This window comes from Dermochelys coriacea, chromosome 3 (genome assembly GCF_009764565.3).
Source record: "Dermochelys coriacea isolate rDerCor1 chromosome 3, rDerCor1.pri.v4, whole genome shotgun sequence".
In the NCBI taxonomy this organism is placed as follows: Eukaryota; Metazoa; Chordata; order Testudines; family Dermochelyidae; genus Dermochelys; species Dermochelys coriacea.
In genome coordinates, this window is record NC_050070.1 from 18,545,244 (window position 1) to 18,557,948 (window position 12,705).

A 12,705-nucleotide genomic window follows, 5' to 3' on the forward strand; every position below is an offset into this window, starting at 1 on the left:
AAGTGAAAGCTGATTGAACTTTGTCCCTTGGGAGAGTTAAGACAGGACATCAGCAGTCCAGTGGACTGCTAATCTAGAACACTTTGGCAGCCAAGGTCATGATTCCGCCATTGGCCAGCAGACTAACAGTAGTGACGCAACTTAATCTCATGGATAGGAGTCAGGAGACACAAGCTTCATTACCAGTCTCTACTACTAGCTGTAGGAAACAAAAGTTACAGGAGAGATGAAGTTAAAAATGGAACCAAAGCTAAAATAAATAAAAATATTTTTCACAGACTCCCTTGGGAACTGAAAGGTGGGCCTGATAACAATGGGAGTGAGAAATTAAAAGAATGTGAGGGGAAGAAACTGTACAGAAAAAATAGAGCCAGATTTCCACAGCCATTTATCCCGGACAGAGTGTTCACATTCAGCCTTGGGGGCAAAGGGGGGAGGGGAGGTGCAGAAGGGCCCCAGGACCTAAATGTAACAGACTTAGTCCTTCCATGCTCTCCCACACTTTCTGGAGTAGGAAAAAAGGAGGGGAAGCAACTTCCTGCAGCCCTGAAAGAGTTGCAGCTTGCTTACTTCCTTGTGCTATTCCAGTTGTGCTGGCTGGCAAATTGGGACAGAAAGGAGGGAAAAGGTAGACAAGGCCTTGATTCTCACCTTTGCTATCCATTAGTTCACAAAGACAGCATCCAGAGAGCATGGGACTATACTCTCCACCGGCCCAGAGGATACAGGTTTTACCCAAGCAGTGTGGTGGAATGGGCCTTACTCCCCCTCTGTGGGGAAGTAAGACAAGGGCACAAGTTAACTTTAAAACAACTACACAAGGTCATACTGGAACTCAGTATCCAGGTCAGGCATGGAACCCATGTCTTACTAGTGCCGTGCTTCAGCCACTAGACTGCTGACTAGGACCTTTGGGTTTATCCTGCTTTGGGACACTATATGAATAGCATGTCAGGAGCATTTATGGAAGTCATGTTGTCATAAGGTCCCTGCTAGGTCTTTTCCCTCCTCTAACCCAATATGGGAACAGCTCCCTCATTCACCAGTCTGAAGAGAATAGCTCAATGTATCCCATGAGCCTAAAACCCACATTCTCACGTAAGACAGTTTCAGGTTCTCAAACTCACATTCTGAGGAAATTTAGACAGGTGTTCTCTGGTCACTCCCCTAAAACTAGGAAGCCTTCAACATCCTAATACTGGGTCAGGAAAGGTGAAGAAGCAGCAGAGAAATTTGATTCATCCTCAGAGCTCTGGGCCCTAACAAAACACTAACTGGGAAAAAAAAAGGAAACTTGTTTATCAGTACTGACTAGTTTCCACTCTCCTTCTCCAAGACCTTTTCCTAGTCCTCAGTGCCACAGCGGCCTATCATTATTGTTACCTTTGCAGCAAAAGCCTTGGGATGAAGAAGTAGAAACAAGGCCCAAAGCTGCTGGATTCAGGCCTGATCAGTCACTATTTATAACATTCCACTACAGTATTTTATATATATATTTATATAAAGCAAGAGTTGCTACATTGAACCAGATTTAGCTTCTATTTACAGAGCCCTTTTTATTAGGAGCATACAGCTCTTCAAGTACCTTAACAACTGTCACCTAGATGCTCATTTTCTCTTTGTACTTGGCCTAACACTTCTGAACATGTTAAAAATCACACATAAAAGTTATAGTACCCTAACAATCAGGAAACAAGAGTCACTTAAAGGTTTGAATTCAAGCACTAATGGATTTCCTCCTAAGTTAGGAAACATTTATATATTGCTGATTTATTGCAGGTGCGGTAACGGAATTTGTACTTACACACACCAGCTGCAAGCAAATCAAGAAAAAAAGCTTCACAAAGATACAGAGGACTTGATGTAATTTGGGCAGAGACAGAATTTCCACACACAAGTGAACAAAACAAATGGGAATTTATAATTTTCTCTGTCACAGCTCATAACTTTTAAAGATTAGAATTTCACAGCCACACTGGAGTGGAATTTTATGTGTTTACATGGAGTGGAAATAAGGTATCCCTGCAAATAGTTTATAGAACCTTTTCAGGCAACAAAGTAACCCAAACGTAACTCTTTCGCAAAGGGTATTGACCAACTGTGTCATCTAATAAGTAACTCCCCAACAAGCTTTTATTTTATTTTGTTTTATTTATTTATCTGGGGAGAGATCAATGCTTTTCACTTTCTCTTTCCTCCACGGAGACTATTCTTAAGCAACAGATATTTTTCCCTTTTAAAAACCCCAATACGTTTTGTTTTTGTACAATTTCACTTCTGCAAGAGATCAACAACTGAGTCAGGCACATTCTAAAACAAGACGCCACAGTGACTTTATCCAGGAAATATGAGGTGGCAGAGATCCAACATGGCTGGTGCTCAAGGTGAAAGAAAAGGGTGGGAATGGATTCACAGGAGAGGAACAACAGAAAGGATGTACAAGCCCCTACTACATGTCTGATTGAGGGGCCACCTCTACAAAGGATAATTCAATCTTTTGGCTGTATTCAAAGGCTGCCAAAAAGGTGTTAATTGTCATATTCACTTCTGTGATGTGGTCATGCCAACAACTCATTTCCTATACCACAAGTCACAAGAAACAGTTGACAGATGGCAAGGATTTCAGGTCTCCACTGACCTAGGCTGGTTTTGACAAGTGACCTGGAAGTGATGCATTCAATATCTTATTTTTACTTCCCCTATGACATGCTGTGCTAACATTAGAGTCTCTTCTTCTTTAGGCTAGATCTGCCTCACTTGTGCTTTTTATGCAAAGCCTGTGAGCAAACAGGAGTGAACTGTTTCTTGGCTTGTGTGACTAAAAGAATGACACAGCACATTCACTTTTTAGCATACATCTTCCCACGTGACTACAATGAATAAGACCAGAGCTCAAATCTCAGGTTTGTTCTTTGGCTCCTAATGCCATACCACAGCAGTGTGGGAAGAACTAAAGATTCACGCCAGTGCAGCTGCTGTTCCTGCCGTATTTCTGAGGAAAGGGAGATGCGCTTCTGCCCAGTGCTTTGACAGTGATATCATCATCTGAGCAAGCCAAGAACAGTGGGAACACATGAGAAACTAAAAACGAACACTCCTCCTGACAAAGTAAATAGTCATGCACGGCCTTTACAGACAAAGTGCCTTGCCCTGAATTGTTCACAATCTACAGGGCCACAGGAGTTTGAGCAAGGCTTAAAGATGTAAAGGAAAAATGACCCAGTGGTTTTGATGCTAGCCTGGACTTGGGAAGTATGGGTTCAAACCTTGCTCTGCCACAGGCTTCCCGAGTGAACTTGAGCAAGTCACTTAAGGGCATGCCTTGGGGTGTAATTCCCAGCTACAGAAGACATATTCATGGGGGCGAGAAGGGCTAGCCACCCCAACGACGTGTTTAGGGTCTTTGATGTAGATGTACTTTGGGCAGCTAGCCACTCGCACTGCCATGGCTACACTATTTTTTGAAAACTAGCACGTGTGTCTCCTCAAACTGGGAATTACACCCCAGCTCAAAGTGTAAACATACCTGTAGGCCCGGTTCACAATAAAAAGCTAGGTCGCCCAGCTATGTTATGTAGGGAAAAATCCTCACCCCTGAGTGACGTAGTTAAGCTGACCTAACCCCTGGTGTAGACAATGATCAGAAGAATGCTTCTGTTGGCCTAACTACTGCCTGTCAGGAAGGTGAATTAACCACCGTGATGGGAGAACCCCTCTCATTGCTGTAGTGAGTGTCTACATGGAAGAGCTCCAATGGTGCAGCTGCAGAGTTTCAAGTGTAGAAAAGCCCTAAGTTTCTCTGGTTCAGATCCACAAAGGAATTTAGGTGCTGCAATGCTGAGCATTGCAACAGCTAACTTTTTGGCACCTAGCAAATCATAGGAGTCTGCTGAGATCCACAAAGTCTGACTTAGGTGCCTATGCTTCCTCTACAATGCATGGAGAGAGAATGGGATAAAAAAAAAAAGCCACCACACATAGTTACCTAAGCTAGCCAATAGGAGAGGCCAGTGAGAGCAGTGTGTCTTAAACCCCACCCCATTCATGGAAACAGGCACCTAAGTCCAGGCTGCAGGGAGGTGCTTATCTCTGGTTAATGATTCACAACCAGGTACCCCACTCTTAGTGTCAGGCAGCTTACATGCCTATGTGATTTCTTGTAAGAATGAGTTAGGCACTTGCTCACTTCACACAAAGCGGGGTGGGAGGAGCAGAGTGGCTCATTGGAGCAGGAGGGCAGGACCCTGGATCTGCCTCCTCCCAGGCGTGGGCCCGAACCACCAGACTAGAGTCACTCTCTCTCTCTGGCCCAATGAGTCTTTTAAATTATTTATTCAGAGTAGAACAGGCGAGATGGAGAGAGCCATACATCAGAATATCTGAAAGCCCAGTGGTCACAGCACTCTCCTGAGAGGTTGGCGACCCCTGTTCAAATCCTTTCTCCCACCTCAGGCTTTTTTTTTTTTGGACGTTCTATGATCTGTGTTATACAGGAGGCCAGACTAAATAATTACAATGGTTCCTTCAGGCCCTGGAATCTATGAATGATCTGCCCACGAGGGAATTAACACTGTCTTGGAGATTTTACCTCCTCTGTTTGTCATTACTGCCCGTTGCGGAGTTGGTGGCAGGCTGCTATCTAGTACAATGCCATCTCTCTCCTTTTTCTAAGATTCAGGCACAGCTTCTCCTTCACTTTTTAAAAGTTGTATATGATTCCTGATGATCTGAGGAAACCTTTCTCGTGGTTCCTTATATTTTGGATGTTGGAGAAGCAAGTACCTCTATCTCAACCTCTCTGCCACACTGCAAAAGTCACTCCTCGCTGGGTTTACACTGTGCTTTTGTGCCTCCCAATTTCCACCGCTAGTTCATGGTCACCAATTAAGTATTTGATCAGAGTCTGCCATAATTCTGCACACTTCACTGTGGTGAGATATCTGCTAGTGTGATAGTTCTGTGCACGGATCTGGAGCATTACATTCGTTTCAGAAAACTGAGAACAAAGAACATGAAAAGCAGGCTGGTGCTGAAACCAATTGGAAAGAGGGATTAACATCTTTTCTGACACTGCATTATTATCATATCAGTTTTACAGATGGGAAATAAGGATGCTCGGCCCCTATGGAAAACAAAGCCACTCATTTAATTGTCTAGCTTTAGATACCCATGTTTGGAAAAACCCAAGGCCACAGAGAAAGTTGCTCTCACCCAGACTGAATTAAGGCATTGGGAATTCATGAGTACCCTTCTCTATTCAACACAATCCAGCTGTTTAAGGCTAGGTCATGCCTCACTATTTACACTATTGCCAAGCTGATCAGTGATGTGTGGGCTCTAACTGGTATCTGGCTAGCAGTTGGCAGATGCAGTCGCACAAACTCTATGATCTCAGAAAAACAGATCAAGTTTTAAAAAGCAGGCATCAATAAAAATGCACAGAAATGTTCCTAGGGCCGCAAGAAGTCTATCTGACCATATTTTGAATAACAACCTTCTGTAAAGTGCTCATGCAGCACAAAGCTGTAGCAGGCATGGTTACTAACATAGGGAAATGTTGTCTTAATACTGCTTGGACACTCTATATCTCCAAAGCATTTTACAATTATTAACCAATTATCTCCCTTTTATAGCTGGGGAAACACAGGTACAGAAAGATTAAGTGACTTGTCAAAGCAGTTGGGGACAATGAGTGGCAGAACCTGCCAAAGAAACAAAGATCACCGACTCCTAATCTGATGCTAATTCCTCAGACTACCGGGGTGAAATCCTGTCCCCACTGAGGTCAATGGCAAAATTGTGGGGCCAGGATTTCACCCATAGTCTCTCCAACACACTTTACAGTAAACAAGGAGAGCTGCAATTCGGTGGCACATATTCAGCAAGCTCAGAAACTGTTATTTTTAACCCTTTGCATGATCTGTAGTAACATCTCTCCTAGGTCTAATACAATACCCATCTGTATAGGTCTCCATTTTCTGTCACTGTTTGTTCTGTTTTCTCTTTTAGTAACTGACACTCTGTACCTCAGGGGAACACCCAGCAGCCCCACATTCATACTTGTAAAATGATTGTGTGGTATCCAATGCAAAGTTTGTCATGTCGGGTGTCTTTGGAAGACTCATGATGCACTAAGCATTGTTGTTACAGTAAAGTTATAGGTTATAATTTCATGTATTTAGTTATGAGACTGAAAATGTATCCTCTTGGCTTAAAATAAGCCCATGCAAAAACTCTCCAAGTTCACACCTCATCAAGGAATGTATGGGACAAACCCAGCCCAGCCTCACAGGAACAAAGGATGCTGGCCTAGGCAGCAACAAAAGGATCTGTTGGACTTCCTTTGGCCAGTTTGGGACTGCAATGAGGTAATGCTCACTTGACTCTGAAGGGAAGGGGGGCAAACCCAAGAGGGAAGAAAGAACATGATAAAAGGAGAGACTTTGCCATGCTCTCTCTCTCTTCCACCTACACCTACAGACACCACACCAAGTGACTGAAGTGCTGATCAAAGGGGAGACCCTAGCTGAAGAGCAACCAGTCAGCCTGTGATGAGAAGCATCTAAGTTTGTAAGGGCATTGAAAGTGTTAAGATCAGCTTAGAATGCATTTTGTTTTTATTTCATTTGACCAAATCTAACTTATTATGTTTTGACTTATAATCACTTAAATTCTATCTTTGAAGTTAGTACATCTGTTTGTTTATTCTACCTGAAGCAGTACATGTGGTTTAAAGCATGTCAGACACCCCCCTTGGGATAATAAGCCTGGTATATACCAATTTCTTTGTTAAACTGACAAACTTACATAAGCTTGCAGTGTCCAGCGAGCATAACTGGACACTGCAAGACGGAGGTTTCTAGAGTTGTGTCTGGGACCGGACATATTGGCTAGTGTCATTCAGTTGCACAATCCAAAAAGCAGCTTACATGCCGGAGGCTGTGCGTGAACAGCCCAGGAGTGGGGGTTCTCACTGCAGAGCAGGGTAAGCCTGGCTCCCAGAATCAAGGGTTGGAGTGACCTAGCAGATCACCGGTCCAGATAACACCAGAGGGGAATGTCAAAGTAACCATAACATATCTGTTTCACTCACCCTTTCTCAACCCTTTTCTAAGCTTCCCTCCGTCCCCGAGTCTTTGATATATTCCCATCCTTTCCTGATCTGAAGACTGGTAAGCACAGCAGGTGAAGAGTGTTAGCTCCACTTCTGCTGCTAATTGGGCTCACAGGCTCATTCAGACAGTGCTGGCAAATGACATACTAAGTTAATCAGAAACTTGGATTCATAAGAGAATGTTCACACTTATGGAGGGTGAGCAGAGATTTGCATGTGAGCCTTTAAAATGAAGCACTTCCCAAAATAAGAATGGCTGCCTCTAATTATCCTAGGTACTTCTACAGCTCCTATGAATGTATTATCTGAGCACATCACAATCTTTAATGAGAGGATAAATACAAATAACCTTTTGAGATAGGAAAGTCCTATTATTCCCACTTAATAGATGGGGAACTAAGGCCCAGAGGCCCAGCTCCACTAAGGCACTCAGGCTCCTGAAGGTATATCTACACTGCAATTAGACACCTGCAGCTGGCCTTGGGCTTGCGGGGTTCAGGCTCAGGGACTGTTTAATTGTGGTGTAGATGTTTGGGCTTGGGCTGGAGCTTGAGCTCTGGGAGACTTGATCCTGGGCTCCAGACCGAGCCTGAACCGCTACACTGCAATGAAACAGTCCCTTAGACTAAACTCCATGAATCCAAGTCATCTATCACAGGCTAGTCACAGGTGTCTAACTGCAGTGTAGACATATCCTAACTCTGAATTGTAGACTCTATTACAATCCACAAAACTCCCCCCTAACCCTGTAGGTGCCTAAACTCACTCAGCTCCTAAGTTTTCAGACAAAAAATTCCGTAGGTGCTAAGTTACTGCTTCTGGGCATATGCACTTCTGCCTCCCTCTAGGCATCCAGATGTCTATCTCTCGAAGCCCCAGAGTGATCCACGAACTGGGGGAAGACAGGTGTTCGCCTGTCCATCATAGCTACCTCCAAAAAATACCTGAGTGGTCTGTCACTTTTTCTCTCCACTGCAACGCTTACAGAGCTTGTCATGCTGTAAAAAAGTATCACTGAATTGAATTTTCTCTAGTTTAGTAGATGGCGTCAGCATATTATGTATGGGTCATAGTCCATTTTTTTGGTCGGGCGAGACACAGCTCCGATTTCAAAGACACAACCAGGTGGCTAATGTTCCTTGTTTAGTTAAAGAGTTCCAAAAAATTCCCTTTTACTCTCCTTAACATCTCTAATATATCTAGTTTCATTCATTACAATGTTTTCTCTATTTATTTAATGCAGCTCATGTTACTAAAGAACAGCCCCAACTACAGTGATTCTTTGGAAAACTGGATGCACAGTTCTGTCACTCAGTTAATTGATTTAACTAATGACTTCTACATTCATATTCTATGACATATAAAATGTTTCAGGCTGGGTTTTGGAGAACCTGCTTTCTCTCTGTAAACTAAAGCAACCACAAGAATCCAATGTTTACACTAGGATAAAATGCCTGGAGTCAAGAGGAATACAAGAGTACAAGAGGTACAGTATTCTTTCATAAAGGCAACTTCAAGACTTTGGTTTAAAAGCATAAAAATCCCTCTGTGTTGCTCATTATGTTTGCTAAACGGTCTTTAAAAAAATAACAGTTCTAGGGCCTGCCTATACTGTGGGTATTTGTACAGATATAGCTATACTGATGCAGAGACACAGTGTAAATGCACTCTCAGTGTAGCCAGTGGAGTGAATCCACACTGAAGGTTTGCTCATGTATCATTATGCTGGTGGAGCTACACTGAGGGAAATATCCACAGAGCACACGTGTCCTTAGCTGGTTCAAAATATTGGATCATAACCTTTTATGGTGAGTAACACACTGGTTACCAACTCCTGATAGTTATGAAAGTTCCTAGTGTGGGTGGGTTAATGACAATTTACAGCTTTTTCCATTGGCCTGGGAAAGTAACAACTCATCTATGAAGAATCTTTTGGGTGAAACTCTCATATTCTCCTACTCCCATTGTTTTGGCCCAGAAAGTACAAACATGAGTTAATAAGGGAGACCGTGAACAGCAGTGGGGTGTTGTCTTCCAATTTTAGCTGGTTATTCAAAAGCCATGATTTATTTTTTTTTAAACAAGATAAGCAGTGAAGTTTTATTAATGATGAATTAAGGCATGTTTGTGAAGGATCATACACTTCTCTAGCTCACAGGACTGTAAGGAGGATTAGTTTGTAAAAAGCTTTGAATGTGTAAAGTGCTATATTATTTGACAATCCAAGGTGTAAATAATATATGAATATTTCTCCTCCTCCAGAGGAAAGAAAAAGTTAGGGTATTATAAACAAACTATGCATATAAATAAGCAATAAAAGCCATTAAGTCAAAAGTACACTGACTATACGGAGAATTATATCTGAGCTGCCTCTCTCCTTTCACAGCTTGCAATGTTACAAAATTTGAGTTTTGTGCCCTTCATTCAACATGTGAAACAATGGCATGGGCTTTAAACACAAATGACAGAATAGGAAAAATGAACCATGAAGTCTAGATACAGTCTTTAATGGGAAAAAACCTCAATTACAATATATTCCGAACGATGAATTCAGTTCAGATGTTCATTGACATGTCTCAGAATCCACTTTACAGCTTTCATTGATGACCACTAGCACAATGAGCGCCTAACATTTGACTTTTCACATATGCTTCAAAACAACAAAAATATGAGAAAACTGTCTATAGAAAGAGTTGGTCTGAGTTCACCCACTAAAGATCCTCCCTTGGTCGTCCAAGAAAAGAAAAATAAATTTGTTCTGAGAAAAGTAAAAAAAGTGGAAAATTTGATGTGAAACTACTCAGATTAAAAACAGGCAATTTTATTTTATGCCTCTATGAAGCTCTCCAATTCCACTCAGTGTAATTACAGATGCCTCACTACTTACAAATCGCCTCACACACTGCATAAAGGAATACAATTTTTGGCTATCCAAATTACAAGAGACCATAATGCACAAAGGCAATAAACACAGGTCTGCCAGCAATCAGATAACACTTACCGTAAACAATGTCTTTTGCTATTTATTATATTTGAAATGGGTTCAGCTAGTAAGTCTTAAAAGATTTAGTTATTCTTGTTTTTTTGTGAAGTTTCCAGCAGTTGGCTGAGGCAAGATAAAGTGTTTAACCAGAAGAGTTTCAGAAATAGGGCCAATTTTGCATTAAACACATAATATAAATGGCCACGCACTAACACAGAGCTTTGAAGAGAGACATTTTCAGTCTGTGGAATTCCCTGTCCAACTCCCCACAACCTCTACAGGTTTACAACTTCTAACACCCATTGCTTCCTCTTTTTGCCAGTTTTTCTTGATTACTAAATACTATCGCATCCATATCCTCCCCAGTGCACCGCATGAACAGATGGGTTGCACTGATTCCAATGTTTGTCACAGGTCATTGCTCAGAGCTGGTTTCAGATCTTGCCACCAGTTATAACAAAGACTGTGGACAGAACTGTGGAGCATGCCAAGGCAGAAGTGGTTGACTTTAACGAGTTGCTAGGCCAACATCACTTCCAGCCTCATGCCCAGAAAGGACAGGCAAGTTCTCACACAGTATACTGCAAAAGAATTCACAGAATGTGCTACGGACCATAGGATGTGCCCTTAGAAGTCAATGCTACATGAGAGTCAGTGTGGTGCCAGCATGGACACAGAGCATTGCAGGAACTCAAATGTTAATTTGCAGCATGGCCACTCTACCTTATGCTAGAGTAATACAAGAGAAATGACTTGAGTGTGGATCATTCAAGTTAACTGAAGTGAAGATGCATCCAGACTGCACCTTAGAGACTGGGAGGAGAGAAGCAGTCAGTACTCTTCAGAGACAGAAACCACATAGCAACAGATCCATGACCCTTGTCCAACTCCTGCCCTCCTAGTCCTAGGATCTCCTGTGGATCAGGGCTCCATGGCACACAGGAGGTGAATAATCTCTGCACACACTCTGCAAATCCAAAACAGTTCCACAGTAACCCCCCCCCAAAAAAACCCTTCTCCTCAGTCACAGAGAGTCAAGAGTGCCTCCTCAGTGGCCCATGGTTAGTCCCCATGAAATTAGTGACAGTTTTACTATTAAATATCAGTGGCCTAAGATTTAGTCACAACGAAGTTGCAGCAGACCTGATACGGATCTATATATATCAGGAGGTCTGCTGATATATATATATAAAACAATCTGGTAAAGTGATATTTTTCTACCTACAGCTCTTTGATTTTAAATATATTTAGCAGTTATATTTTTTTCAGAAAAAAAGGAAAAGTGGGAGACCATACTGTAGATTGGCTAAAAAAAGAAGGTCAATGGAATGTTAAGATTCAGAATTTAAATTCACTTGTCAGGAAACACAAAACTGTAATTCCCATAACAACTGTAATGAACCCTTTGCGCATATGCAGAATTTTATACTGCTGTATATGGTGAGAAATGTATGCCTTCATATACCTGCATAATGACAGAATTACAGTTACATTGGGAACCATAACTTTGAATTCCCTGCCTTTTGTACATTAAATTCACAACCGTAATATTGCATTAACAGTTTTTTACATTGAAATTCCCCTGGTTTAAAATAAAGGAGGGAAGACAGCAAGTGATCAGACACTGAAATAACTGCACTTGAGTTCTGCTGTATTTCTATGTGCAATTTTACTAACATTGTTTATTTATCTGATTCTTACACTTACCTTTATCTTTAGGAATACATATTGAAATAAACATATCTTTATTTGTATGGAAGATGCTCAGACCCAGCAGAACATATAATTGGAGCACATTACAGATTTAGAAAGAGAGAGAAAGAGTCAATAAACCAGTGGTTAGCACACCCACCTGGGAAGTGGGAGACGCAGTTTCCCTTCCCCTGCTTCTCCCTATCATTTAGCAGCTCTTCTATTTTGTGCTTAAACAAGGTCCCATAGACAGCTGAGGAACCATGCTAACTATTCCCACATTGATACACTGTTTTTCAAACAGGATTCTAGCATCTAGTTCCTTACTAAACTGGATGGAGATATTATTGGCTGAGAGCCACATTAGAATAGGGTTATAAAGTCGCGCTATAGGCTATCTATGGTCCCACCTAGTATACTGAATGCTACAGTATAGGACGGCCCAATTTACAACAGGAGAGTTCCCTACATGTTTAAACATCCAAGTCCAACTCGTATTTCACTGCTATGTTTTAAATTATCATACTGTAACAAGGTCTTGCAACATGGTAGCTTTCTATTGTTTAGACCTAAGTGGGGTATTCTTAGTATGGTTTGGCTAGTACACTTTAAATATCCACGTCAGAATTGATCAGGAAAACCATACTCAAATCCTGTTAGCAATACCTATGTTTAAACTACTTTCATTAATAGAAAAAGGAAGATATATATTGTGTAAATATTTTTATAATAAATATTTTTTGTTGCTCTGTTATGAAAGCCCTTCTTTAAGGCAGCTATAAGATGCTTACAGCTACATTAACAGTAACTAAACACGATTAGAATTTAGTAAAGCTAAGGAAACAATCCTGCTAAACAAAATCTACTAAATAAAAACAAAATGTGCTAAAACAAAATCAAACCTCGAGTCTGATCT

General features: G+C 41.5%; 1 protein-coding gene across 3 annotated transcripts in view; it reads right to left on the bottom strand.

Moving 5' to 3' along the window:
• Positions 1-12,705, bottom strand: part of KLHL29 (kelch like family member 29) — a 614,706-nt gene that overhangs the window by 470,873 nt on the left and 131,128 nt on the right. The window lies entirely within an intron of this gene.